Source organism: Suricata suricatta, chromosome 7 (genome assembly GCF_006229205.1).
Source record: "Suricata suricatta isolate VVHF042 chromosome 7, meerkat_22Aug2017_6uvM2_HiC, whole genome shotgun sequence".
NCBI classification, from domain to species: Eukaryota; Metazoa; Chordata; class Mammalia; order Carnivora; family Herpestidae; genus Suricata; species Suricata suricatta.
In genome coordinates, this window is record NC_043706.1 from 93,782,730 (window position 1) to 93,808,094 (window position 25,365).

Sequence of the window (25,365 nt, forward strand, 5' to 3'; positions counted from 1 at the left end):
GTTCGTGGGTTCGAGCCCCGCGTCAGGCTCTGTGCTGACAGCTGGCTCAGAGCCTGGAGCCTGCTTCCGGTTCTGTGTCTCCTTCTCTCTCTGCCCTTCCTCCTCTCATGCTCTGTCTCTCTCTGTATTAAAAATAAATAAGATATTAAAAAAATATATTTATAAATATGTGTACTCTCTACCAATTGTTTCTTTTTTCCTCTGGGAAATTAGAAACAAGATCAACTGAAATGTAGAATGGAGGAAGGGGTGTTGGGGGTTTGAGAGGGGAGGAACACATGGGAACCAGGGAAAAAGGGGATGAGTCAGGCCAGCCCTTACGTCCCCTGAATCCAATGGCCATGAATTTAAATGATCAGCAGGGTTGTAAGTTACTCTCCACTGTGGGTATGCGGGTATACCCTGGGTGGGGATGTGGATTTAAATAATTCAGAAACTGGACAAATAACCTGAGAGAGAGAGAGAGAGAAGGGAATAGGATCAAGGGCAGATGTGGATGGGTTGAGGATCTGGGGAGGAATTGGCAGGGGGCATGTATGATTTGACAAAGAAAGGAAGGGTATATTAGCTATCTTCTACGATGTAACAAATTACCGTACATGTAGCAACTTAAAACAACACACATTTATTATCCCATTGGTTCCTTGGGTCAGGAATCTGGCATGGTCCTCTATTTCAGGTCTCTCACAAGACTTCAGTGAGGTGTCAGGCAGGCCTGGGGTCTCCATGAGACTTGAATGGGGAAGGGTACACCTCCCAGCTCTCTGGCTGTTGGCAGGATCCGGTTACTTGTGGGCTATGAGACTGAGGGGCCCCCTTCCCTGCTGGCTGTCGGCTGGAGACTTCCCCTCACGTCCTTGCCATGTGGGCCTTCCATAGAGTGGATTACTTCCTGCAAAGGAGAGTCAACGGAAAGGGTCTGCAAGCAAGACGAAGCCACAGTGTTAAGTAACAGAGTCATTGAAACAACATCACCTTTGCCATATTCTACTGTTGGAAACAAGTTAGAGGTCCCACCCACACCCAAAGGAAAGGAAATTTCACAAGGGCCTGGATACTAGGAGGAAGGGATTATTGGAACCCATTCTAGGGTCTGTCTGCGACAAGCAAAATGGACTAAATGTATTTTTGAATACAAAGAAGGGAAACTGAGGAAGCTAAAACAAAGTAGAGGATAAGTTCACCCCTTGAGAGAGAAAGTGTCAAAATGAAAAAAAATGGGGGGAAATGTATGTGACAAGGAAAGTGCAGCTATAGGTTGAGTAGGTGTCTCCTGAAGAAAGCACCCCAAGGCCAGCCAGATTAGGAAGTGTGGATTTGCTGGGGTGCCTGGGTGGCTCAGTCAGTCAAGCATCTGACTCTTGATTTCAGCTGAGGTCATGATCTAATGGATTTGTGGAATCGAACCCCGCATCGAGTTCTGTGCTAGCAGCATGGAGCCTACTTGGATTTCTCTCTCCCTTTCTCTCTCTCTCTGCCCCTCCCCCACTTTCTCACACATGCATGCTTTCTCTCTCTCTCTCTCTCTCTCAAAATAAAAATAAAGATGAAAATAAAAGAAGAAGGAAGTGCAGATTTGCTTTGGGGCCACCTGGCAGTTAAGTGATTTGCTTTAGCAATAGATGGTGTCCTGTTATCAGAATACGAATGGATAGAAGGATTGGCCCAGGGTTGGGTGTGTCTAAAGGTCAAAGTCAAGAGTTTCTAGGGTGCTGCTAAGAAAGAAACTCAAGTGACTCAGGGTCATTTTTTTACTTCCTACTTCCACATTTCTACTTCACCAACTATTCCAAAGTAAGTCTGGAGGTTCACGGGATGGCCTGGCTCTGGGAAGGCCAGCGGTCTGCCATGATGCAGGGTCAAGTTCCTGTGGGCTTCCAGACGGCCTCACTGAGGATACTGCCACACAGAAGCTGTGGAGCCAGGATCTCCCTTCGTGGCTCTCACCAACCCCTCCTCAAGTGCCAAGACCTCTCTCACCAGTGCCCTCCTCTTCCTCATCCTTTACCTCAGCCAGTGTGTTAAGCTCCTTTTGGTGGTTAGCCTCGCTCCAGACACAGTTTAAAGTGAGTTATTCACAGTACACTGACCTTGAATTCACAACTGGTCAAAGATATTAGAGTGCAGACATAAGTAGAAGATACTGTCATTAGTTTGGCAAAAAAATTGGTTCTCAGTTTCCTGGATTAACTTTAAGCAAGGATGGTAGTGGAAATAATAATCCTGTATGGAAAGACTTCAGGAAGAGAACGTAAGCCCTGGCTACATGAATTCTGATGATTGAGACATGTTTCACTTAAAGGTTACAGTCAATGTAGTTTTCTTGCTTCAGAAAATTCTTAGGGAATGGACAATGATCTTCTACATGAAGAGAGCTAAGCTGGGTCTCATTCATCTTGGTACCCCCAGCACCCCGCCTACTCCAATCCCCAATTACTCCTTCAATGAACATTTGCTAAACTGAAATGAGCTGATCGAAGGGTGAGACATTGGCAAATATGAGTTATCCCTGAATGATGTCGGAAAAGTGAAATTGCTGGTGCTTCTTGTACTGAATATTAATATGTGGCGAGTTCCTGCTCTGTGGATTCCTTTACTGTCTTCCTGCTTTAAAAAGACATCGGTTTTTAAAGACACAGGGTTAGGCTCTATTTTTAAGAGAAAACTTTGGATTGAAAAAAAATTTTTAGACAGTGTGTGCATGCAGGAATGAGCAGGTAAGGGGCAGAGGGTGTGTGTGAGAGAGAGAGAGAGAGAGAGCGAGCGAGAGAGAGCGAGCGAGCAGAGAGGGGCAGAGTTAGAGGGAGAGAGAGTCTCAAGCAGGCTCTGCCCTGTTAGTAGACAGTGCAGAGGGGCTCGAACCCACGAACTGTGAGATCACTACCTGAACCAAAATCAAGAGTCGGACGCTTATCCAACTGCATCACCCAGGTGCTCTTGAAATGTTTTAAAGGCATGCAGCTATAGAGATGAAAATAGTAATGACCCATATTCTTAATGCAGAATTAAGTACTATTAACATTTGGGCCTCTTTGCTTCCAGCCTTTTCGTTCAGTACTCTGTTTTTACAAGCTACAGTAGTAGTGCAACAATGAGCTGAAAAATATGAAGTGTGTCAGCATGTGTGCACAGTGTGAACTCACAAATTCATGCTTACACATTTGTGGCTTTGGCTTGCTCTTCCCTGAAGTTTCTGAGTTGGAATGTGCTGTGTTACAAAAGGCTGTGGCAACAATGGAATCATGAAGCCGGGACTTCACACATCAATGTAAGGAATGTACGATGCAAATAATACATTTTTAAAGCATGAAAACTGTAAGTAATCCATACACACAGGAAAACATTTTAACATGACCCTTCTGGCCTTTAGTCGTTCAGTTTTTCTCTCCAGAGGCAGCCAGCATTGCCAGCCCCTTGTGAATGTTCCCAGAGATATTATTTGCACATGCAAACATTTATTTGTTATTTCCCTACACAGCTGGTATCACACTATATGCGTTGTTTTGTGCGTAACATAGGATTTTGAAATGTTGGGAAGTGCTTCTTAATAGCAAAACTTTATTTTTATTTTTTTTTTTAACATTGTTTTATTATTGAGAAACAGAGAGAGACAGAGCATGAGCAAGAGAGGGACAGAGAGAACAGGAGATACAGATTCTGAAGCAGGCTCCAGGCTCTGAGCTGTCAGCACAGAGCCTGACAGGGGGCTTGAACCCACAACTTGGGAGATCATGACATGAGCTTAAGTTGGACGTTTAACCGACTGAGCCACCCAGGCACCCCTGAAACATTTTTTTAAGTTTATTTATTTTAGGGAGAGAGAGAGCACAAGTGTGGGAGGGGCAGAGAGAGAGGAAGCACAGAATCCAAAGCAGGCTCCAGGCTCTGAGCTGTCAGCACAGAGCCTGATGCAGGGCTCGAACCCACGAACTGTGGGATCATGACTTGAGCTGAAGTCAGATGCTTAACAAACTGAACCACCCAGGTGCCCCAACAGTAAGTCTTTTTTTTTTTTAATTCAGTTTATTCAGGTATAATTGACATACAAAAAGTAAGCTTTTAATTGTGAAAATTTGTAGTCACAGCTTTCCTTCTGGTTCGGTCTTAACTTGGGTGGTCAGAGAAGGTCCTCCACTGGCTGGGCAGGCCCGTAAAATCACAAATTCCCATGTCAACACTAGACAGTCCACTTTTACTCGCTCTGATTGAACTTACTCACTTAAAAGCCCACAAGGAAACCCTTCATATTTTTGGTAGCTGAACCCAAACCCTGTAGAACACAAAGACAAACAGAGGGAAATTTGGGGCTCAGCCTAAAATACAGCTGGGCAAGCCCACACTTAGTTGCTGGAATAATAACCAGCTGGGTTGGCTAAATTTAGCTCAGAGCCTTAAATATGGTCAGCTCTAGAATGGCCTGAGCCTCAACACGGAGAACTCTTCCCTCTCTTTAGAGCTGGTAGTCAGAAAGCAGCCATGTTTGTCCAAAACGCTCACTGTGAAAATGACCTTAGTCGATCTGGTGTGATTTAATAGGCTATAAAAGTTTTGATTTACAGCTGATCAATAGGCAAACAGTATGATTTGTTGCTGGGGGACACAGAGCACAGGACCAGGAAAATGCCAAACATTGGAAAAGGTTAATTAACATTGTAAAGTTCATGGAAAAAGTTTTTAATGTTCATTTATTTCAGAGAGAAGAGAGACAGGGTGCAGTGGGGGAGGGGCAGAGAGAGAGGGAGACACAGAATCTGAAGCAGGCTCCAGGCTCTGAGCTGTCCGCATGGAGCCAAATGTGGGGTTCGATCATGATTTGAGCCAAAGTCGGACGCTTACTGACTGAGCCACCCAGGTGTTCCTGTAAAGATCATTTTAAATTTTGATTAAAAAAAAAAAGTCGGGGTGCCTGGGTAGCTCAGTTGGTTAAGCGGCTGACTTTGGCTCAGGTCATGATCTTGGGGTTTGGGAGTTGGAGCCCCACATCAGGCTCTACTGACAGCTCAGAGCCTGAAACCTGCTTTGGATTCTGTGTCTCCCTCTCCCTGCCCCTCCCCTGCGAGCGCTCGCTCTCTCTCTCTCTCTCTCTCTCTCTCTCTCTCTCAAATAAATAAACATTAAAAAAGAAAACAAAAGAAAAAAAGAACAAAGCAGGACTGAAAGCCCGTCCCTGGCCTGAAGGGAAGTAAAAGGTGAGCAGAAGTGGTCTCCTCCCTGTAGCCGTCCTACGAGGTTCCCACTCATGCTCTGTCCCATCCCCTAGGGGAGGGCTGTAAAGGACTAGGAACCCTCAAACATGGGCTCAAGTCTTGATGTTACAATTTGGTTAGCCTCCATTTCCTGTTTTTTTCAAGTGAGAGGGTTGGAGATGAGCTCTGAGCCTCTAGACCTCTAGGTTTGGGATTTTTAGTGCTTTTGTGAGCTCAACTGTCTCACAACCTGGCATTGGTCTATACCCTCTACCCTAGCCCTCTGGAACCCCCAGAGGCCTCAGTGCCTCAAGATGAGACCAGGTATTGAAAAATATAACGTGGTAAGAGGGGAGCATAAGGACCCTGAGAGAGCCTGGCCTCTACCCTGATCCTGAAGACGGCACCAAAGAAGGCCTGACATCCCACACCAAATTCCAGATAGCAGCTGGGCCTCCTCTAGGAGAGGCGTGTGACACAGTTTAGGGAAAACAAACAGGACAAAGTTGCCAAGTACAGCCTAGGTAGTGCCCAGGGAGCAATAGCAGTGACTTCTGATCTACTTAGTACACACACATGTGCAAGGAAAATGTCTCTTCTGGTCCTCCTGAGGCTCGTACCCACTGCTTGGTGATGAGGAGAAGCCAGATTGAGTCTGACCAGATTAAGACTTAGATGCAATAATCCAAATACTGTCTTTGGGGTTACTTCACCTCCATGGTTCAGTTGTTCAGTCTTCTAGACTTCTCTCCTCCCTCTTCTCTCCTGGACCGTGTTTAATTGGGAGGGGGGCTGGGTAGCAGGAGAGACTTTACAGGCTTTCATGGCCTTAGGGGGTGGGGAGGTCCCCTGGTGTGTGTGAACACTCTCCATGACCCCCAGCTGTGGTTGGGCTGGCTTGGTGTCCTCCTGGTCTCAGCTGCCCTGAACTCCTGGTGCATTCTTTCTCAGCCTGTTTGAGGACCCGCTGCCCCTTGCCATGAATCTGGGTTCCTCTTGCCCCTTTTTGTTACCATGAACACCTCTGAGTCTCCGTCACCCTCATCCTCTAGGCCCTGGCCACACTGCCCACCACAGCCTTGCCTGCAGAATGACTTTCCCCCCAGCCGTACTGGGGCCCTGGCAAATCTTCTGGGTCAGGGAGCAAAAAGATATTCAAGATGCAAGTTAGACTCTTCTGCACCTGTGAGCTAAACAACTTGGGAGTGGGGTCCAGGGGGTAAATATCCTCCCAGAGAGGGCTGTGCTGCTTTCTCAGGCCCTGAGGGAACAGTGAAGGTCCTGGGGGGAAGTGTGCTGTGATTTGGAGCATGGGTTCCACAGTCTTATGGGCCTGGCTTCATCTTCATCTTTGTTCTCAGTGGTTTGGCTTCAGGCCAGGGCCATGAACACTGCCTAACCAGAACAATGCATGCTTCACAGGGATGCAGTGATGGTCCATGAGACTTTTGTTAAAGCAAGCAGATCCTTTCCTTTGTGAGGCAGGAAAGCCGGAATGGAGAAGAAAGAGGTACCCTTTGCTTGAAGAAGGCGTGACCTCATTGCTTACTGAGAGTTCTCCCCCCCCACACCCCGTCCCCATGCTGCAACCTGAACTGGCCACGTGCCTAATTTTCTGCTTTTTCTCTATCTGTTTGTTAATGTTTCAATGACTGAAGTACCATACTGTGATTGGCCAATAAGCCATTTTTTACCTGCCTTGAGTAAATATAAATATAAAATTAAAAATTTCCAGGTCTTGGGGTGCCTGGGTGGCTAAATTGGTTAAGTGTCTGACTTTGGCTCAGGTTATGATCTCACAGTTCATGAGTTCGAGCCCCACATCAGGCTCTGTGCTGACGGCTCAGAGCCTGGAGCCTGCTTCAGATTCTGTGTCTCCTTCTCTCTCTCTGTCCCTCCCTCACTCATGCCCTGTTTCTCTCAGGAATAAATAATAAATAATAAAAGAGAAAGAAAGAAAAGAGTAGATTTTATGTTACCTCAATTACCAAATCTTCTGGGGACAAAGTCAATTTATATGGTGATTTGTTGGCCCTACAATATAGGGGTCACTGCTTCTCAGGGCTCTGAGACAGCTTGCAGAGACGTGGCTGAATGCACCAAGAAGGTCTGAATAATCAGCAGACACCGGACTGGTTACAACACCTCTCTCAGGAAAATGGTGAAGAATATTGAAATCAATCTGCACATCCAGGGGCATTTGCTCCTTCTGTGGCAAAATCAAAATGAGGAGATGAGATTCCTGCATGAAACAGCAGCCCGTGGTGCCTGGACCCACACTCCCAATTCTGCCAGCCTGGTGAAGTCTGCCATCAGGTGACCGAAGGAATGGAAAGACCAGTAGAAGCTCGCTCATCTGAAACATAGTTAGCTAGAATTAATGGGCGAATGAATGTAACTGAGGAAAGGGGTCACGTGACCCAGCACTGCCGCCTTGGGTCAATCCCAGGCACTGCGTGTTGTCTTGGGTCCACTGAAGGTAACAGGGTGACTGACTCCTCAGAGTCATGATACCTTCCAGGTCCCTCTCCAGAGGCAGGCTCTGCACTTTGCAAATATTCCCTCCAATTGGTAGGTAGCTCACCCCTAGGTGAGTCTCCAGTTCCCTGCTGCCTCCTTTGTCTACAGGGATGCATAAGGTAAACTTCTTATTCACAAGAAGTGTTATCCCTGCAGGCTTTCACATGAAGATTTCTATCATTAAATGAAATGAAAAACTTTTTCTCTCCTCAATGGGGTTTTAGGTCTCAGCAGGCAGGGGAGGAGATGTTCCATATTAAGGGCACTAGCCCTGGGTCCATGGGCGCTCCTGGAATTGTCCCTGGCTTGTGTGGTGATTGGTCAGCCCATAGGGAACCTTCCCATAGGGAACCAGAGCCTAAAGGTCCTCCATTCCTCCATCCAGGTGACCCAGGCGGGATGGGGCCCTTCCCCAAAAGAGCCCATGAGAGAATTCTCACATTTGCTTCTTGACCGAAAGGCAGACCAACCTTCTTCCTGTCTCTTCACATCAGTCCCTGCTTTGCCCATCTTTGACCCTGAGATTCCTAGATACATATATTATCATACAGGGGACAGCATTTTAGATCATATTTAATAACTTCTTTGTACCAAACATCCTGGACTTTTTTCCTGTACCTTACCTCTCCTCCACTTCTATGTTAATTTTCCCTCTGCTGATAGACTGTGATGCGAATGTCATTGAAATCATCAGTTCTGTGAATAGAGGTATTATTTTATAGGAGAATCATGAAGCCATTATGGGGACACAAAATGCCACATCAATAATATAACTAGAACAAGGGTGGCTTAATCAATTAAGTGTCCACCTTCAGCTCAAGTCATGCCCTCATGGTTCATGAGATCGAGCCTCAGGTGGGGTTTTGCACTAACAGCACAAAGCCTGCTTGGAATTCTCCCTCCCTCTCTCTCTGGTCCTCCCCTGCTTGCACTCTTTCCCTCTCAAAAATAAGTAAAGAAACATTAAAAAAAAAAATATATATATATATATATATATATAACCTGAGCAGAAAGTCAGATTGGAGAATGAGAACCCAAAAGAGAAATTAGAAACATATAGTTTTCTTAACTTCAGAGGGCACAGAAGTGAAGGAAGCAATTTAATTTAAGAGCAATTCCTGACCGGGAATGCAGTTGTGTCAGGAAAGCTGCAAGTCTGGAAGAATTCGTAAAATCAAAGGAGGCTTGTTGTGTAACGATACTATTAAAATGTCAGCACACTTCTTGGAGGTGGACCGAGGCAATCCAGTTGAAGGCAGGCAGGTTAAAATGTCACGCTGCTTAGCTGAGGGGACCTGCCCTCCCAAACATGCTATTTGACTTCTGGTTACTTCGTTCCAGGATTCAAGCTATTTATATACTGTGTTGAATCAAAACAAGACCACGGTGGCTCAATAATAAACTGGTTCATTATCAGTTTGCAGAGGTGTATGCTGGGATAGGCTTTTCATTTCACTTCTTTTTTTTTTAATGTTTATTATTTTTAATTTTCTCTAATATTTTTAAAATTTATTTTTGAGAGACAGAGAAAGAGAGTGCGTGAGCAGGGGAGGGTCAGAGAGAGAGAGAGGAGACACAGAACCGGAAGCAGGCTCCAGGCTCTGAGCTGTCAGCACAGAGCCTGACACGGGGCTCGAACCCACAAACTGTGAGATCATGACCTGAGCTGAAGCCGGACGCTTTACTGGCTGAGCCACCCAGGCACCCCTGTTTAGTTATTTTTGAGAGAGAGACAGAGTGCAAGTGGGGGAAGAATAGAGAGGGAGGGAGACACAGAATACGAAGCAACCTCCAGGTTCCAAACAGTCAGCACAGAGCTGGATGTGGAGCTCAAACTAATGAACTATGAGATCAAGACCTGAGCCAAAGTCGGACACTTAACCAACTGAGCCACCCAGGCACCCCTCCACTTCTTTTTTAAAAACATAGTTTTACTGTTTTGTCGTAAGTGACCACAAAACCTAATCTGGAAGTATACCATATCTAAATAAAATTAAATAATAATTTTTTTGCTTTCAAACACACAGTTCTCCAGTTGCAAATTCTTTAGTGTCCCCTCCCCACCACTTACTGCAAAATTAAGAATAGATGCTTTTACCCTCAATTCAAGGATCTCCATGGCAGGCCTCAATGGACCTCATTCTTTCTCCCTGTTCCCCAACCAGAAAGTGGCACCTAACCCGTTAATGGGAATTGTCTGTGCTAATTGTGGAAGGCACATGGGGTAGGAATCCCACAACCTACCGGAGTAGCCTACTTTTTACGTTAATCACTTTTCAAGACAAGCTTTTGTTATTTTGGCAAACTGGAGTAAGTAGTTTTTGCAATTTTTCCTATTTTGTCTGATTTCAACTTTCATAAATTGGATGCTAGTTAACCCTTTATAAACTCGGAGCAAGATTTTAAATCAGAATTTTAAGAAGCTAGTAGAGCAATTTGGTCTGAATAAGATGGAATAAAAAACCCAAAGGAGACTGGGCTTCAAGATGGGCAGGTGACCATTGGGCACATTTAAAAATTATTTTCCTACTTTGGGGGTACCTGAGTGGTACCCTGGGTGGCTCAGTCAGTTAAACGGCTAACTTCAGCTCAGGTCATGATCTCATGGTTTGTGGGTCTGAGCCCCACATCCGGCTCTGTGCTGACAGCTCAGAGCCTGGAGCCTGCTTCAGACTATGTATCTCCCTCTCTCAGCCCCTCCCCTGCTTGCTCTCTGTCTCTCAAAAAAGTGAATAAATGTTAAAAAGCATTTTTTAATAGTAAAAAATTATTTTCTTACTTAAAAGTAAGGCTTACTCCATAACTCATTTGACAAAATTATACCAAAAAGCTCTAGTTCTTTTGTACCAAATAATGATGCAGACTAAGGCTATTAACAAGCAATCTAAAGAAGCCATATTTGTTCCCACCACCTTACACCCGAAAGGATCTGAGTTGGCTTTCTACCAATAAAAATGATATAGTGAACTAAAAATGAACAAACAGAGATTAGGAAAAGGAAAATAAGGACCGAATAGTAAGATAAAGCCAAGGATAAGGCTACTATGCAGACATGTATGCTAAAAATTCTTGAACTCCTCAGTTTGGATCTGAGTTTCCTGGAGACCAAAGGAAAGAAGGGAACATAATGGGTGATGAATTTCGCAGTGTGTTTAAAGTCAAGCTTAGCGCCTCTGGGTTTGCATGCCAAACACTGCATACCACTTCTCAGTGTTTTTCTCCACTTAGGGTTAGTTATCTGATACCTGCATGGTGGACCACAAGTGTCTAAAACTGTAGGATAGAGGGGAGCCCTAAGGCCAACGTATGGGGCGGCTGTCCTGTCTGTAAGCACAATGCCCATTCTTTTTGTGAGTCACCCCAATGAGGTTAGCTTTGTGAGAAAGGTCGGAGAGAGAAGAACTCATTCTCCACGGCAGTATCACATGCAGGACTGTCAGCAGTGGTCACAGACGTGAGAGTTACCCCCAAAAAGACCCTAGGAAGGTTGAAAGAGGCAAGATTCTTTAATATATTCTTTGCAGTTAACATCTTTCCTCTCTCTGCCTTCCAGAAACCATGAGATTGACTGGTGCTGAAAGTCACCGCTGGCTTCCCTCAGTGTCCTCTGCCAGGTGGCCCTGGCCCCACCGCTGCCTCTCTTCCTTTCCAAAGGGGGGAAGACATGACACATTCTCTGTCAGATGGCCGTTAGGAGGGAAGCCATGTAAGTAAAACAATTAATACAATGATGTGCATAACTGATACATAAGCCACCCAGGAACAGATTTTTTTTAAGAGTGGCTTTTTAACCCACTTACAACTCTAATTGACTGACTAGAAGGTTGATTGAGTAATATTGTGAGTGTATAGAGCAGAGTTAGAGACCGCAAAACAACCTCCCTTACACATTTTACTGACCATTTTGTCATCCATTAAAAGCAAAGGATTCAGCAACTTGACCTCCAACTTCTAAAAATTTACAGCGGTCGCCCTAGGGATACATGAAACATACTGAAGTCACCTAAGTCAGTTACCTCACTAACCTTTGATCTTATTTATAGAAGAGAATAACAATAGAATCATTTTAGGAAATTTGGACATGAAAGTAATAGGAATACTTTCTCTTCCCTCTTTTCCTATCACGTACCCTACCTCCCTCATCCCATTGTCAAATGTAAACCTGATTGGGGCACCTGGGTGGCTCAGTCAGTTAGGCGTCTAACTTCAACTCAGGTCATGATCTCGTGGTCTGTGGGTTTGAGCCCCGTGTCAGGCTCTGTACTGACAGCATGGAGCCTGGAAACCGCTTCAGATTTTGTGTCTCCCTTGCTCTCTGCCCCTCCCCTACTCATGTTCTCTCTCCAACTCTCAAAATGAATAAACGTTCAAAAAATTTTTAATGTAAACCTGATTGATAACTGGTTTCATGATTGAAGATGAATGTTCTTAAAAGCACTTTTCTTATTTCTAATTTTTTTTTGAGAGAGATGGAGAGCTTCCATGAGAGCGGGGCAGGGGCAGAGAGAGAGGGAGAGAAAGAATCTTAAGCAGGCTTTGAGCTGGGCAAGGGGCCCATTGTGGGGCTCAATCTCACAACCATGAGATCATGACCTGAGCCGAAATCAGGAGTCAGAAGCTTAACTGCCTGAACCACCCAGGCGCCCCAGAGCACCTTCCTTTATTCCATTCCTGAGGTTGCTCTGCTGCTGGAGAGTATACAGTTTCTGCTCATGGACCATTCCGCTGTCCAGCCTCCACATAAGTCATTCCAGTTGGCGGCGTCTCACACTTAAGGCTATAATCCTGATGGTAGGGTTCTTGTGCCAAGGGCTTAGATGTGGGCTACTCACTGCTTACCACTCAAGGTGGCCCATGCCACCTGCCCCAGGCTGCTCTGTCCTGCACCACTTGCCAACGGAATTGTCAGCAGCCTTCTGCTGCTGATCAAAGGACAGCACCTTGTAAAGGTGCATATATTCTGTGCAGTTTTTTGTACTGAGGCCCCAATTTTGCTATAGATTGTCCTATATATAGCTAGGTTCCAGAGGTAAGCATAGGGGTAATTTTGAACTTCTCAATAAACAACTTCCAATATTTTGAACACATTCTATTTATTATTTTTAAATTCTAGCATAATTAATATACAGTGTCATGTTTGTTTTCAGTGTACAATACAGCTTGTCTGACAATTCTGTACATTACTCAGTGCTCATCACCATAAGTATAATCTCAATCCCCTTACCTGGTTCTCCCATCCCTCCACCCACCTCCCCTCTGCTTACCAACAGTTTGTTGTCTGTATTTAAGAGTCTGGTTTTTTTGTTTGTCTCTTTTTTTCTTTGTTCTTTTGTTTTGTTTCTTAAATTCCACATATAAGTGAAATCGTATGTCTTTCTCTGACTTATTTCACTTAGCATAATACTCTGCAGGTCTAGCCATGCGGTTGCAAATGACAAGATTTCATTCTTTGTATGGCTGAATAATACTCCACAGTATACATACATACCACCCCTTTTTTTATATTCATCTATCGATGGAAAGTTGGGCAGCTTCCATATCTTGGCTGTTGTAAATAAGGCTGCACTAAACATAGGAGGGCATATACCTTTTCAAATTAGTATTTTCATATTCTTTGGGTAAATATCCAATAGTGGAGTTACTGGATCACATGATTAATTCTATTTTTAATTTTCTGAGGAAACACCATACTGTCTTCTACAGTGGCTGTACCAATTTACATTCCCACCAACAGCCCACAAGCTTCCTTTTTCTCCATATCCTTGCCAATACTGGTTGTTTCTTGTGTTTTGTGTTTTAGCCATTCTGACAGGTATGAGGTAATATCTCATGGTGGTTTTGATTTACAGTTCTCTGATGGTTAGTGATGGAGAGCATCTTTTCATATTTCTGTTGGCCATCTGGATGTCTTCTTTGGAGAAATGTTGTCTGCTCATTTTAAATTGGATTATTTGGGTTTTTGGTGTTGAACTATATGTTATTTCTATATTCTGGATACTAACGCTGTATTGGACGTATTATTTGCAAATATCTTCCCCCATTCAGTAGGTTGTCTTGGTTTTGTTGATTCCTTTGCTAGGCAGAAGCTTTTTATTTTGATTTAGTCTCAACAGTTTATTTTTGCTTTTGTTTCCCTTGCCTTAGGAGACATAGCTAGAAAAATGTTGCTAGGGCCAATGTCAGAGAAATTACTTCTTGTGCTCTCTGCTAGGATTTTTATGGTTTCAGGTATCACATTTAGGTCTTTAATCCCTTTTGAGTTTATTTCCATGTATGGTGTAAGAAAATGGCCAGTTTCGTTCTTTTGCACATTGCTGTCTATTTTCCCAATGCAATTTGCTGAAGTCTTGCCTCCTTTATTGATGATTAATTGACCATATAAGTGTGGATTTATTTCTGGGCTTTCTCTTCTGTTTCATTGATCTATAGGCCTACTTTTGTGCCAATACCATACTGTTTTGATTACTACAAGTTTGTATATATCTCAAAATCTGGAATTGTGATAACTCCAGTTTTGTTCTTCTTTTTATTTTGAACATATTTAAAAGTAATAGCCAGTAGTGACAGAGTACATTGGTTAAACAACGCTTCTCAAATACTAATGATATCTGGGAGAAATTTTTTTAACAAAAAAGACTATTAGAAAGCACTGAAGAATAACCAAAGCTGAGAGAAACTGGACAAGAATCTACCCTGGTGAAATTCTCTATTTGCAGCAGCTTTGTGCTTTCGGTATCTTTTCTTTTTTAAAAAAATGTATTTATTTAAATTCAAGTTAGTTAACATATAGTGTAGTATTGGTTTCAGGATCAGAACCCAGTGGTTCATCACCTACATGTAACACCCAGTGCTCATCCCCACAAGTGCCCTCCTTAATGCCCACCACCCATTTAGCCCATCCCCCATCCATCTCTCCTCCAGGGACCCTCAGAAGAGACCCTTAAGAAGAGACTCTTAAATACAGAGAACAAACTTGAGGGTTGATGAGGAGGTGGGGGAGAGGGGAAAATGGGTGATGGGCATTGAGAAGGGCACTTGTTGGGATGAGCACTGGGTGTTGTATGTAAGTGATGAACCACAGGAATCTACCCCCAAAATCAAGAGCACACTGTACGTACTGTATGTTAGCCAATTTGACAAGAAGTTATATTTTTAAAAAAACAGGGTCTCTTATAGTTTTCCTCCCTTTCTGTTTTTATCTTATTTTTCCTTCCCTTCCTCTATGTTCATCTGTTGTGTTTCTTAAATTCCACATATGAGTGAACTCATATGATATTTGTCTTTTTCTGACTTATTGTGCTTAGTATAATACACTCTAGTTCATTTTACATTGTTGCAAATGGCAAGATTTCATTCTTTGTGATCGCTGAATAGTATTCCATTGTATGTATATATGTGTACACACACACACATATATACACACACACACACACATATACACACCACATTTTCTTTATCCATTCATCAGCATTCATTAGTAGATGGTCATTTGGGCTCTTCTCATAACTTGATTCTTGTTGATAGCCCTGCTAAAACATTGGGGTGCACATGCACCTTCGAATCAGCATTTTTGTATCCTATGGATAAATTCCTAGTAGTGCAATTTCTGGGTTGTAGGGTAGCTCTATTTTTAATGTGTTAAGGAACCTCCACACTCTTTTCCAGAGTGGCTCTACCAGTTCACATTCCCACCAACAATGCAAAAGTCTTCCCCTTTCTCCACATCCTCGCCAACATCTGTTGTTTCCTGACTTGTTCATTTCAGCCATTTTTATGGGGATGAGGTAGTATCTGATTGTGGTTTTAATTTGTATTTCCGTGATGATGAGTGATGTTGAGAGCATCTTTTCATGTGTCTGTTAGCCATCTGGATGTCTTCTATGGAAAAGCGTCTATTCATTTCTTTTGCCCATTTCTTCACTGGATTATTTGGTTTTGGGGTGTTGAGTTTGATAAGTTCTTTATAGATTTTGGATACTAACCCTTTACTCGATATGTCATTTGCAAATATCTTCTCCTATTCCATCAATTGCCTTTTAGTTTTGTTGTTTCCTTTGCTGTGCAGAATCTTTTTATCTTGATGAGGTCCCAAGAGTTCATTTTTGCTTTTCTTTCTCTTGCCTCTGGAGACATGTCTAGTAAGAAGTTGCTGTGGCTGAGGTCAAAGAAGTTACTGCCTGTTTTCTCCTATAGGATTTTGATGGTTTCTTCTGTCACATTTAGGTCTTTCATCCATTTTGAGCTTATTTTTGTGTATGGTGTAAGAAAGTGGTTCAGGTTCATCCTTCTGCATGTTGCTGTCCTGTTTTCCCAGCACCATTTATTAAAGAGACTGTCTTTTTTCCATTGGATACTCTTTCCTGCTCTGTCAAAGATTAATTGGCCATGGATTTGTCGGTAAATTTCTGGGTTCTCTATTCTGTTCCCTGGATCTATGTGTCTGTTTTTATGCTAGTACCATACTCCCTTGATTACAGCTTTGTAATACAGCTTGAAGTTCGGAACTGTGATGCCTCCAGCTTTGGTTTTTCTCTTTCAACATTACTTTGGCTATTCAGGATCTTTTGTGGTTCCATAGAAATGTTAAAATTATTCTAGCTCCGTGAAGAATGCTGGTGTTATTTTGATAGCAATTGCATTAAATGTGTAGATTGGGTAGTATAGACATTTTAACAGTATTTGTTTTTCCAATCTATGAGCATGAAATATTTTTCCATTTCTTTGTGTCTTCTTCAATTTCTTTCATAAATGTTCTATAGTTTTTAGCATTCAGATATTTTACCTCTTTGGCTAAGTTTATTCATAGGTATCTTATGGTTTTTGGTGTCATTGGTAAATGAGATCAACTCCTTGACTTCTTTTTTCTGCTGCTCCATTATTGGTGTATAGAAATGCAACTGATTTCTGTACATTAATTTTATACTCTGTAACTTTTCTGAATTTAGGTATGAGTTCTAGAAGGTTTTTGGTGGTGTCTTTCATATTTTCCATGTAGAGTATCTGTCATTTGATAACTTTTCGACCTGTGCACAGCTTTCTCCCAGGGGCAGTAGACATCCACAGTATCACTAGGTTGAGGAGTCAGATGGCTGGGTTAGCAGGAGAGGAAAGATTCAGGAGGGGAAGGAGACCTAGAGACAATGAATACCATCTCTTAAAAAAAAAAATCTTAGACTGACCATTAGATGATGTACTTGTGAAGAAATCTTAGGGCCCTAATAGAAAAACAGCAACTGGGAATACAACAAAATTAACAGCCTAAATTTCAGCTGCTTCCCATTACAGGGAAAACAAAGCTTGAAGTTTGATTCAATAATGTTAACTATTTTCTAAAACAAAAATCACTCTTTAAAGTAACACAACAGAATCCAGAGTCCTTGTTTTGAATCATTTACAATGTCCAGTGTGTATTTTTAAAAAGTCACATGATAAAAAGTGACAGAAACAGGAAAATGTGACCCATACTCAAGAAAAATATGATTAGATAATAAATTCTAATGTTGAGAAGTTGCAATAGTAGACAAGGACCTTAAGTAAAGCAGCTATTATAACTATGTTTAAGGAGTGAAAGAGAACAATATATAATAAACAGATGAGTGAAACAGCAGAGAAATTAGCTATACAAATAAAACACATAGAAATTCTAAAGCAGAAAAGAATAACAATTAAAACAATACATTTACTCAATAGATTTAACATTAGATTGGAGGTGGTGGAAAAATGAGTTAGTAACTAGAAAGTAATTCAGTAGCAATCTAATCTGAAGAACAGAGAGAAAAGAAAATTAAAGAAAAATAAATAGTCCTAGACTGGTAGGATAATAGAAAATCATCTAACATATCATTGGAGTCCAAGAAGGAAAGGAGAGAGAACAGATCAGAAAAAATATCTGAAGAAGTAAGTCAAAACTTTACAATTTCATTAAAGATATAAATTTACAGGTCCATGGAGTTGAGCAAACTTTAAGTAGAATAAATATACACCTAGTGGGATAGAAAACAGATCGAAGCACAGTGTACAAAAACTCATGCAATACAAAGATTAAAAAAAAGTCTTGAAAGTCTTCAGAGAAAGCAATACATTTCATACAGGGGAACAATAATACAAATTAAATTTTTCCTGTACCAAGAAACAGGAGAGGCTAGAAGACAATGGAATAAAATCTTTAAAGAACTGAAAAAAGAAATAAACCAATTTACCATTGAATTCTGTCAGACATTTAGTAAAGTAATACCAACTCCATACAAAATCCTTTAGAAAACAAAGGGAAAACTACTCTTTTGAGGCCAGCATAACCCTGGTACCAAAATCTGACAAAGGCATTAACAGAAAAGAAAATTAAAGATCAACATATCTCATGAATATAAGACACAAAAATTGTTTTAAATAGGCCTCAGACCCAGTGTGGAGCCCAATGTGGGGCTCAAATTCATGACCCTGAGATCAAGACTTGACCTGAAATCAAGAGTTGGATGCTTAACCGACTGAGCCACCTAGATACCGCAAGACACAAAAATTCCTAACAAAATAATGCATCATCACAAAGAAAGTTTTATCCAAAGAATGCAAGATTGATTAACATTTAAAATTCCAATAAATGTATTCCATTGTAATAACAGAATAACAAACAGATGAGCAACAGAAAAGTCAGTTGACAGAATTCAACACTCATTCATGAAAACTTCAAATGAAATAGAACATCCTCAGTCTGATAAAGGGTACCTATGAAAACCTTCCAACTAATATCATACCTATTGTAAGGAGGAGTGCTTTTTTCTAGGATTGGGGAATATTTGCTCTTATTTCTATTCAACATTATACTGAAGCTGTGAGCCATCTTTATAAAGCAAGATATGAAATTCAAATTAATAAACATTAGAAAAGAAGAAGCAAAACTGTCCCTATTTGCAGATGTTTATAACAATCAATAAACAAAGATAATTTGTATTTCTATACAGTAGCCAAGAATAATTGGAAGATACAATGAAAACCCCAAATGATGTCATTTATAATGGTAACAAGTTATAAAATGTTTTCACATTAAATTTAGCCAAAGACCCTTTACATGGGTACAAAACCTCTGCACTGCAAACTCTGAAACACTGCTGAGGGAAATCAAGGGACACTTAAATAAACAGAAGGCATACTATGTTCATATATTGGGTGATTTGATATTTTTAGGGTGTCTGTTTCCTCCAAATTCATGAATAGATCCAATGAATCCCAACTGTAATCCCATCAGGATTATGACTTTGTTATGGTAATTGACAAATGGTTCTAAAATGTATATAAAAATGCAAAAGACCTGGGGCACCTGGGTACCTCAGTCATTTAAGCATCCCACTTCAGCTCAGGTCATGATCTTGCAGTCAGTGAGTTCAAGCCCCACATCTGGGCTCTGTGCTGACAGCTCAGAGCCTGGCATCTGCTTCTGATTCTGTGTCTCCTTCTCTCTCTGCCCCTCCCCTGCTCATGCTCTGTCTCTCTCTCACATACACACAAAATAAAAACATCAAAAAAAATTTTTTTAATGTAGAAGACCTAAACTAGCCAAAACGTTCTTGAGTAAGAACAAAGGGCTTACCTACAGTGGTGGGCTGAATAATAGTCCTCTAATGATGTTCATGTCCTTATCTCCAGAGCCCGTGAATATGCTACCTTAGTTGGTGAAAGAGTCTTTGCAGATGAATTAAGAATCCTGAGATGGGAAATATTGTAGGTTGCTCTGGCAGGATGAATCTGAAGGTTTGTGTAAGAGGGGCAATAGGATTAGAGTCGGAGAAGGTGTTATCATATCAGAAGCAGAGATGAGAATGTCCTAGCCATGAGCCAAAGAATGCTGACAACTTTTGGAACCTGAAAGTGGCAAGCAATGAATTCTCCTCTGGAGGCTCTGGAAGGAACCAGCCCTGACAACATGCTGGTTTCAGCCCCTTAGCACTTGCCTCAGACTTCTAACCTTCACAACTTGATGAGACTAAATCTGTGTTTTATTTAAGCCACCAAGTTTGTGGCAATCTATTACAGCAGCATTGGAAACGAATACAGCTACTATAAAAGATAGACATTAGAAAGCTACGAAATAAAGACAGTGTGGTATTAGCACAGGGATAGTCATAACAATTAATGAAACAAAATAGAATCCAGAAATAGAGCCCCACACATACAGTCTATTGATTTTTCAGAAAGGTACCAAAGTAATTTAATGGGAAAAGGGTAGTATTTTCAAAATGGCGCTGAGTAACTGGATATGGACATTTGATGAACCTTCACCTCACATAATATACAATAATTATTTTGAGATGGACTATAGACATAAAAACAAAAGCTAAAATAAAAAAATACATACAAGAAAATACAAGATAATATCTTTACATCTTTGGATTTGACAAAAATTGCTCAAATAGGACACAGAAAGTAATGACCATAAAAGAAGATAATTAATAGATCAGTCTTCATCAAAATTAAAATATTCTGCTTGTCAAAGGCATCATTAACAAAGTGAATAGACAAAGCACAGACTACAAAATATTTATAAAATATGTTCTGACAAAGGTCTTACATTAGAATATATAAAAGAATCCCTACAACTCCATAATTTAAAAAACAAACAACCCAATTCATTAAAAAAAGGAAAAATACTTGAACAGACATTCAACAAATGAAGACACACAACAAATAGCATGTGAACAAGTGCTTAACCTCATTAGTCACCAGAGAAATGAAAATTAAAACCACAATGAGATACCACACTATATCCATCAGAATGGCTAAACTTCAGAAGATCGATAAAGCTAAGTGTTAGCCAGGATGTGGAGTAACTGGAATCCTCATATGTTGATGTATAATGTTGGATATGTATGTCAGACTATAAAATAGTAAAATCACTTGGAAAATGGCTTGACAGTGAACTGTACTTTTACTCAGCAATTCTATTCCTACATATTTATTTATCCAAGAGAAATGAAAACTTATGCACACATCCCACTTGTACGAGAATGTTCATAGCAGCCTTCCCCACAACAGCCAAAAGCTGGAAGCAAGTCCGTGCCCTCACTCAGATAGTAGGACCCATCTTACTATGGTTCTTCCACTCTAAGAACCAAAGTTCTCACATTGGAATACTGCTCAGCAATAATAACGAAGGATTTACTCAAAAATATGGATGAACTGGGAGGATCAATTGGTTAAGCATTCAACTCTTGGTTTCAGCTCAGGTCATGCTCTCACTGTGAGTTCCAGTCCAGCTGATAGCACAGAGCCTGCTTGGGATTCTCTCTTTCCTTCTTTCTCTGCCCCTCCCCTCCTTTCTCTCTCTCTCTCTCTCTCTCTCTCTCAAAATAAATAAAACATAAACTTAAAAAAGTATAAAAAATATAAATGAACCTCACAAACATTATGCTGAATGAAAGAAGGAAGATTCAAAAGGGTACAGTTCCATGTATGTGAAGTTCTAGAACAGACAGAAATAACCCAAAGTGGAAAAGTCAAACCAGCGGCTGTCTCCAAGGAGGAGACATGAGAGAACTCTCTGGGGGAAATGATAATGTTCTCCACTGCGATAGAGGTGCACGTTATGTGGGAGTATCCATTTGTCAAAATTGTACAGTTAACATTTGTTTATTTTAACCTATTGAAACTACTTTAAAAAATGAACAGCAAAAATTATAATAATTGGTATAGTGGGGGGTGAAGATATGCATGAGGCAATTTTGGCAGAATATTAGCTGTGGACTGAGAACAGGGGTTCATGATACTGTTGTGTTTGCTTGTATACATTGGAAATTTTCCATAATAAAGTTTTAAAAATGTAATAGTCAATGTGTAATTCCTTTCGACTATCACAAGATCTACTGAACATTATCTAGTATTTTTATTTTTTTATTTTTAATTTTATCTTATTTTTAAGTAGGCTTTACACCCAGCATGGAGCCCAGCATGGGTCTTGAATTCACACCCCTGAAATCAAGACCTGAGCTGAGATCAAGAGTCAGTTGTTTAACTGACTGGGCCACCCAGGTGCCCCTCTATTATTTTTAATTAGTTGGAGATTAAAAATAAGAAATTGTGTGGCTTGCCTCAGGAATGTGTTTCTCTTTATTTCTTGGATCATCTTCGTTTGTTTCCATGTTCAGAAATAGAAGAGAGTGTATGAGCTTTATAACTAACATTTCCTCAGAGAACAGACTCAAGAATCTGATTTTATTAGAAAATTCACAAATCTTCATGCTAGCAAACTTCATGAGAATATATTTAATAAGCCCAAAGCATTAAATTTTCTGATTTTTTAAAATTTCACTGAACTATATACTCAAAAATGGCAAGAATGTTAAATTTTATGTTTGCCACAATTTAAAAATGTTTATGTAAGTAAAAGGTCCAAATGAAGAAATGAAATGCTTTCCTTTTTCCTCTATATACGAAATATTTATTTCTCTTGCCCTTAGATGTTACACAGTACTCATTGTCACAGTTCCTAGAAATAAAATACTTAAAAAAATATTTCAAATAATTGTCAAGTTTCCAACAAAGATCTGGGATACCAATATTCCCTAAACTTTATAAGCATAAATATTTCATAAATAGTTGATTCATCTGTTTAAACTTCTTGATGAATTTAAGTTTAGCAGTTTGTTTTATACCAGTCTTTTTATTTCATAATTTATAAGTCCCAATTTTGGGGTGGGAGCAAGAAGAAGAAATAGGATGGATTCTATGTATAAAGAATATTTCCATATAAATTCACTGAAGCAATCCTTAGAGAAAGAGGTAGAATTGTTGAACTGACATTTTACAAGGCTCTAATTTAGATTTCCTTCAAGTGTGTAAGCTTTCACATTGGAATGTCTCTGGCTGGGCTGCTGGGAGTTTTGAAATTTCTGTTTCCTGGGAGCATGGTGATTTTAGAAACAGAACAGATATTCCTCCAGGGTGGCTTTGGGCACCCAGGGAGCAGGAACAACTCAGCAGACCTGGCCAGGTAGGAGGGCTGGAGTGGGAGTTTTCTGAAATGAATGTAAACACCCACTGCTATATTCTGTCCTTGAGGCCCGTGGCTGGGGCTGTAAAGTCTTGAGGAAAAGAGTGTTAATTGGCTGAGCTCAGGTCTCTGGCCTGCCCCTGGCTGTTCTGGAGGAGTGACAGGAAGTTTCTGCCAGAAAGAACCTCCAGGAACTCCGTTAGCCTTCTTAGTGATAGGGTAGGCTGTCTCCAACTACTGAACATAATGGAGGAAATGAAATTCCACAAAAGGAAATACGGTGTTGTTGCAGAAGGAGTGTGGATACTGGGTCCTCTTCTGAGAGGGAAAAGCTGTTTAGAAGGAACCTTTTTAATATGGCCACAGGTTACCCATCATTTCATTTTCACTGATACATCTTCAGGCTCCTCCAGCCCAAAGACGGTCATGACTATGTTCCTGTTTCTTTCAGCCATCCTTGTAACATTGGACAGAGTGGGTAGATCAGGGTTTTGGGGGCTGTAAGGAAAACCTCAATTCCATTGGCTCAAATAATATGGAAAAGTACTATTTCACGTAACAAGTAATCTGGAGACAAGATGGGTTGGTTGAGTCAGTAGCTAAGTAACAGTATCAAGGATTTAGATTAATTCCATCTTTCTCTTCTGCCATTTTGTCAGTCACTAGATGGCTACAGCAGCAGCTTCCTCACACACCACTATCCAGAGGCAGAACAAGGAGATTATTATGTCCTTGTGTCTCTTTTTAAGAGCTAAGAAACCTTTTTCCCTCAGCAGATGTCTCTTCATGCCTTATTGGTCGGAATTGGGCCATATACCTCTTTTGCATCAAGGAAAATGGAATTTCCACAACTGGCTTAATAAGAAAAATTGTTTTTTGTCCACTTGGACAAAGTTGGGTAAAGTTTTATGGACATTTGTCTTATTTGTGGCTCCGTATATTTGAGAAATTTCCCCCATTAAGAGTCCTCCCTACCCAGGATGGAAGCAAAACTCACCAGTAGGCAGGTATGTTTGGGTACATGTATGCTAGCTGGACTCCACTAATCAGGCACACCTACAAAAGACTTAAATTCAGAACAGAGCAAAGTAAGGAATTAGGAACCAGGCGGGATCCTTTTTCCAGCGAAGGTAGAGGAGCATTGCAGAAAGGGGGTTTTTCAGAGACAACTGCGTGCTAACATTCTGTGCATCACGTTTTGTTATAGGCGGCAGTGGCCGCGGGTCCCCACTGGAGCAGTGTGGTGGTATAATTAGGGCACTATCCCAGGTTATGCAGCTTTCAAGCCTGAGTTTCCAGCCCTCCTTGGGATTTCATGAGCTCTCTATGTTCCTAAATAAATTCCTTTCTGGCTTAAACTAGCCTACGTTGGTTCTGTATTTTGCTACCAGCAACTCTACATGGAAGAAGTGAAGGACGCTGTTGGGTAGGCAAAACCATGAGTACTACAGTAGAGGATTAATATATACTTGGCATTATAAAATACCAGCGGGCCGTATTCTGTTGGGTGTACCCCACCTACAGAGAAGAAAAGGTAAACAACACCCCAGACGTGGTGCCCTGCTGCCAAACCTGGCTTCCTTTGGGATGGCCTGAGGACTTTTACCTTTCTCTGGAAATCTGCTCTTCCTATCTCTGTCCTTAAGTGTTTCCTATGAATGGCTTCACACCCTAAGAATTTGTCCCCTTGACCTAATGGGTAGGTGTAACTTAATGCTGAAGAGATCACAGACCAGTCTAACCAAGTCTAGTGAAGGATAAATAAAAAGGCTTAAAAAAAAAAAGTGAGGTGCTTTATATGCTCAATTTTGTATCCTCTTACAAATAGCTAAAAGGAAATGAATGTTCCTTGCAATTTATTTCACATTTTTATTAAGAAAAAAATCATGGAAGCTAATGCAACTCCAATAACAGAAGGAGCTGCTTTTACAATTCTGTCTCTTCCCCCAGCATTGACAGAGTCGCTTGTGCCTCTTAAAAAAGTATCTTTTTAAGTATTTATTTATTTCTGAGAGGGGAGACAGAGCATGAGAAGGGGAGGAGGCAGAGAGAGAGGGAGACACAGAATCTGAAGCAGGGTCCAGCCTCTGAGCTGTCAGCCCAGAGCCCAATGCGGGGCTCAGACTCATAAACTGTGAGATCATGACCTGAGCTGAAGTCAAGAGTCAAACGTTTAACCCACTGAACCACCCAGGAGCCCCTACTTATGCCTCTTAACATCACATTATTTGCGTATCTCCACTGGGCCTTTGTATTGATTAAGTGGGTATAGCATAGTTTACCTAATCACCAACCACCCCTACTAGATATTTAGGAGGCACAACATTCTTACATTAATATTGTATTAAACAGGTGTAAAACATTATCCTCCTTTTGGGTAATGCAAATCACTGAATCATATGAATATTTTGAATGCATTTGCCTAGAATTGCTGTTTTGTGTTGCCATCAGAAATGTACATCTGGACCAGTTTTACTGCACCATCTCCAGTAATGAGTAGGTTTTAAATATTTTATTAATTTAATAGAAGCAAAATGGAACGTATTGCTCTTCCGTTGGGTAGATTTTAATTATTATTGAGGTTTTCCTATGATTCCGGGTGTAAAGAGTCCCTTATACAGTATTGCCATAGAATGTTCCAAGACAGAGTGAGCACCAGGCTCATGGATTGCAAATATA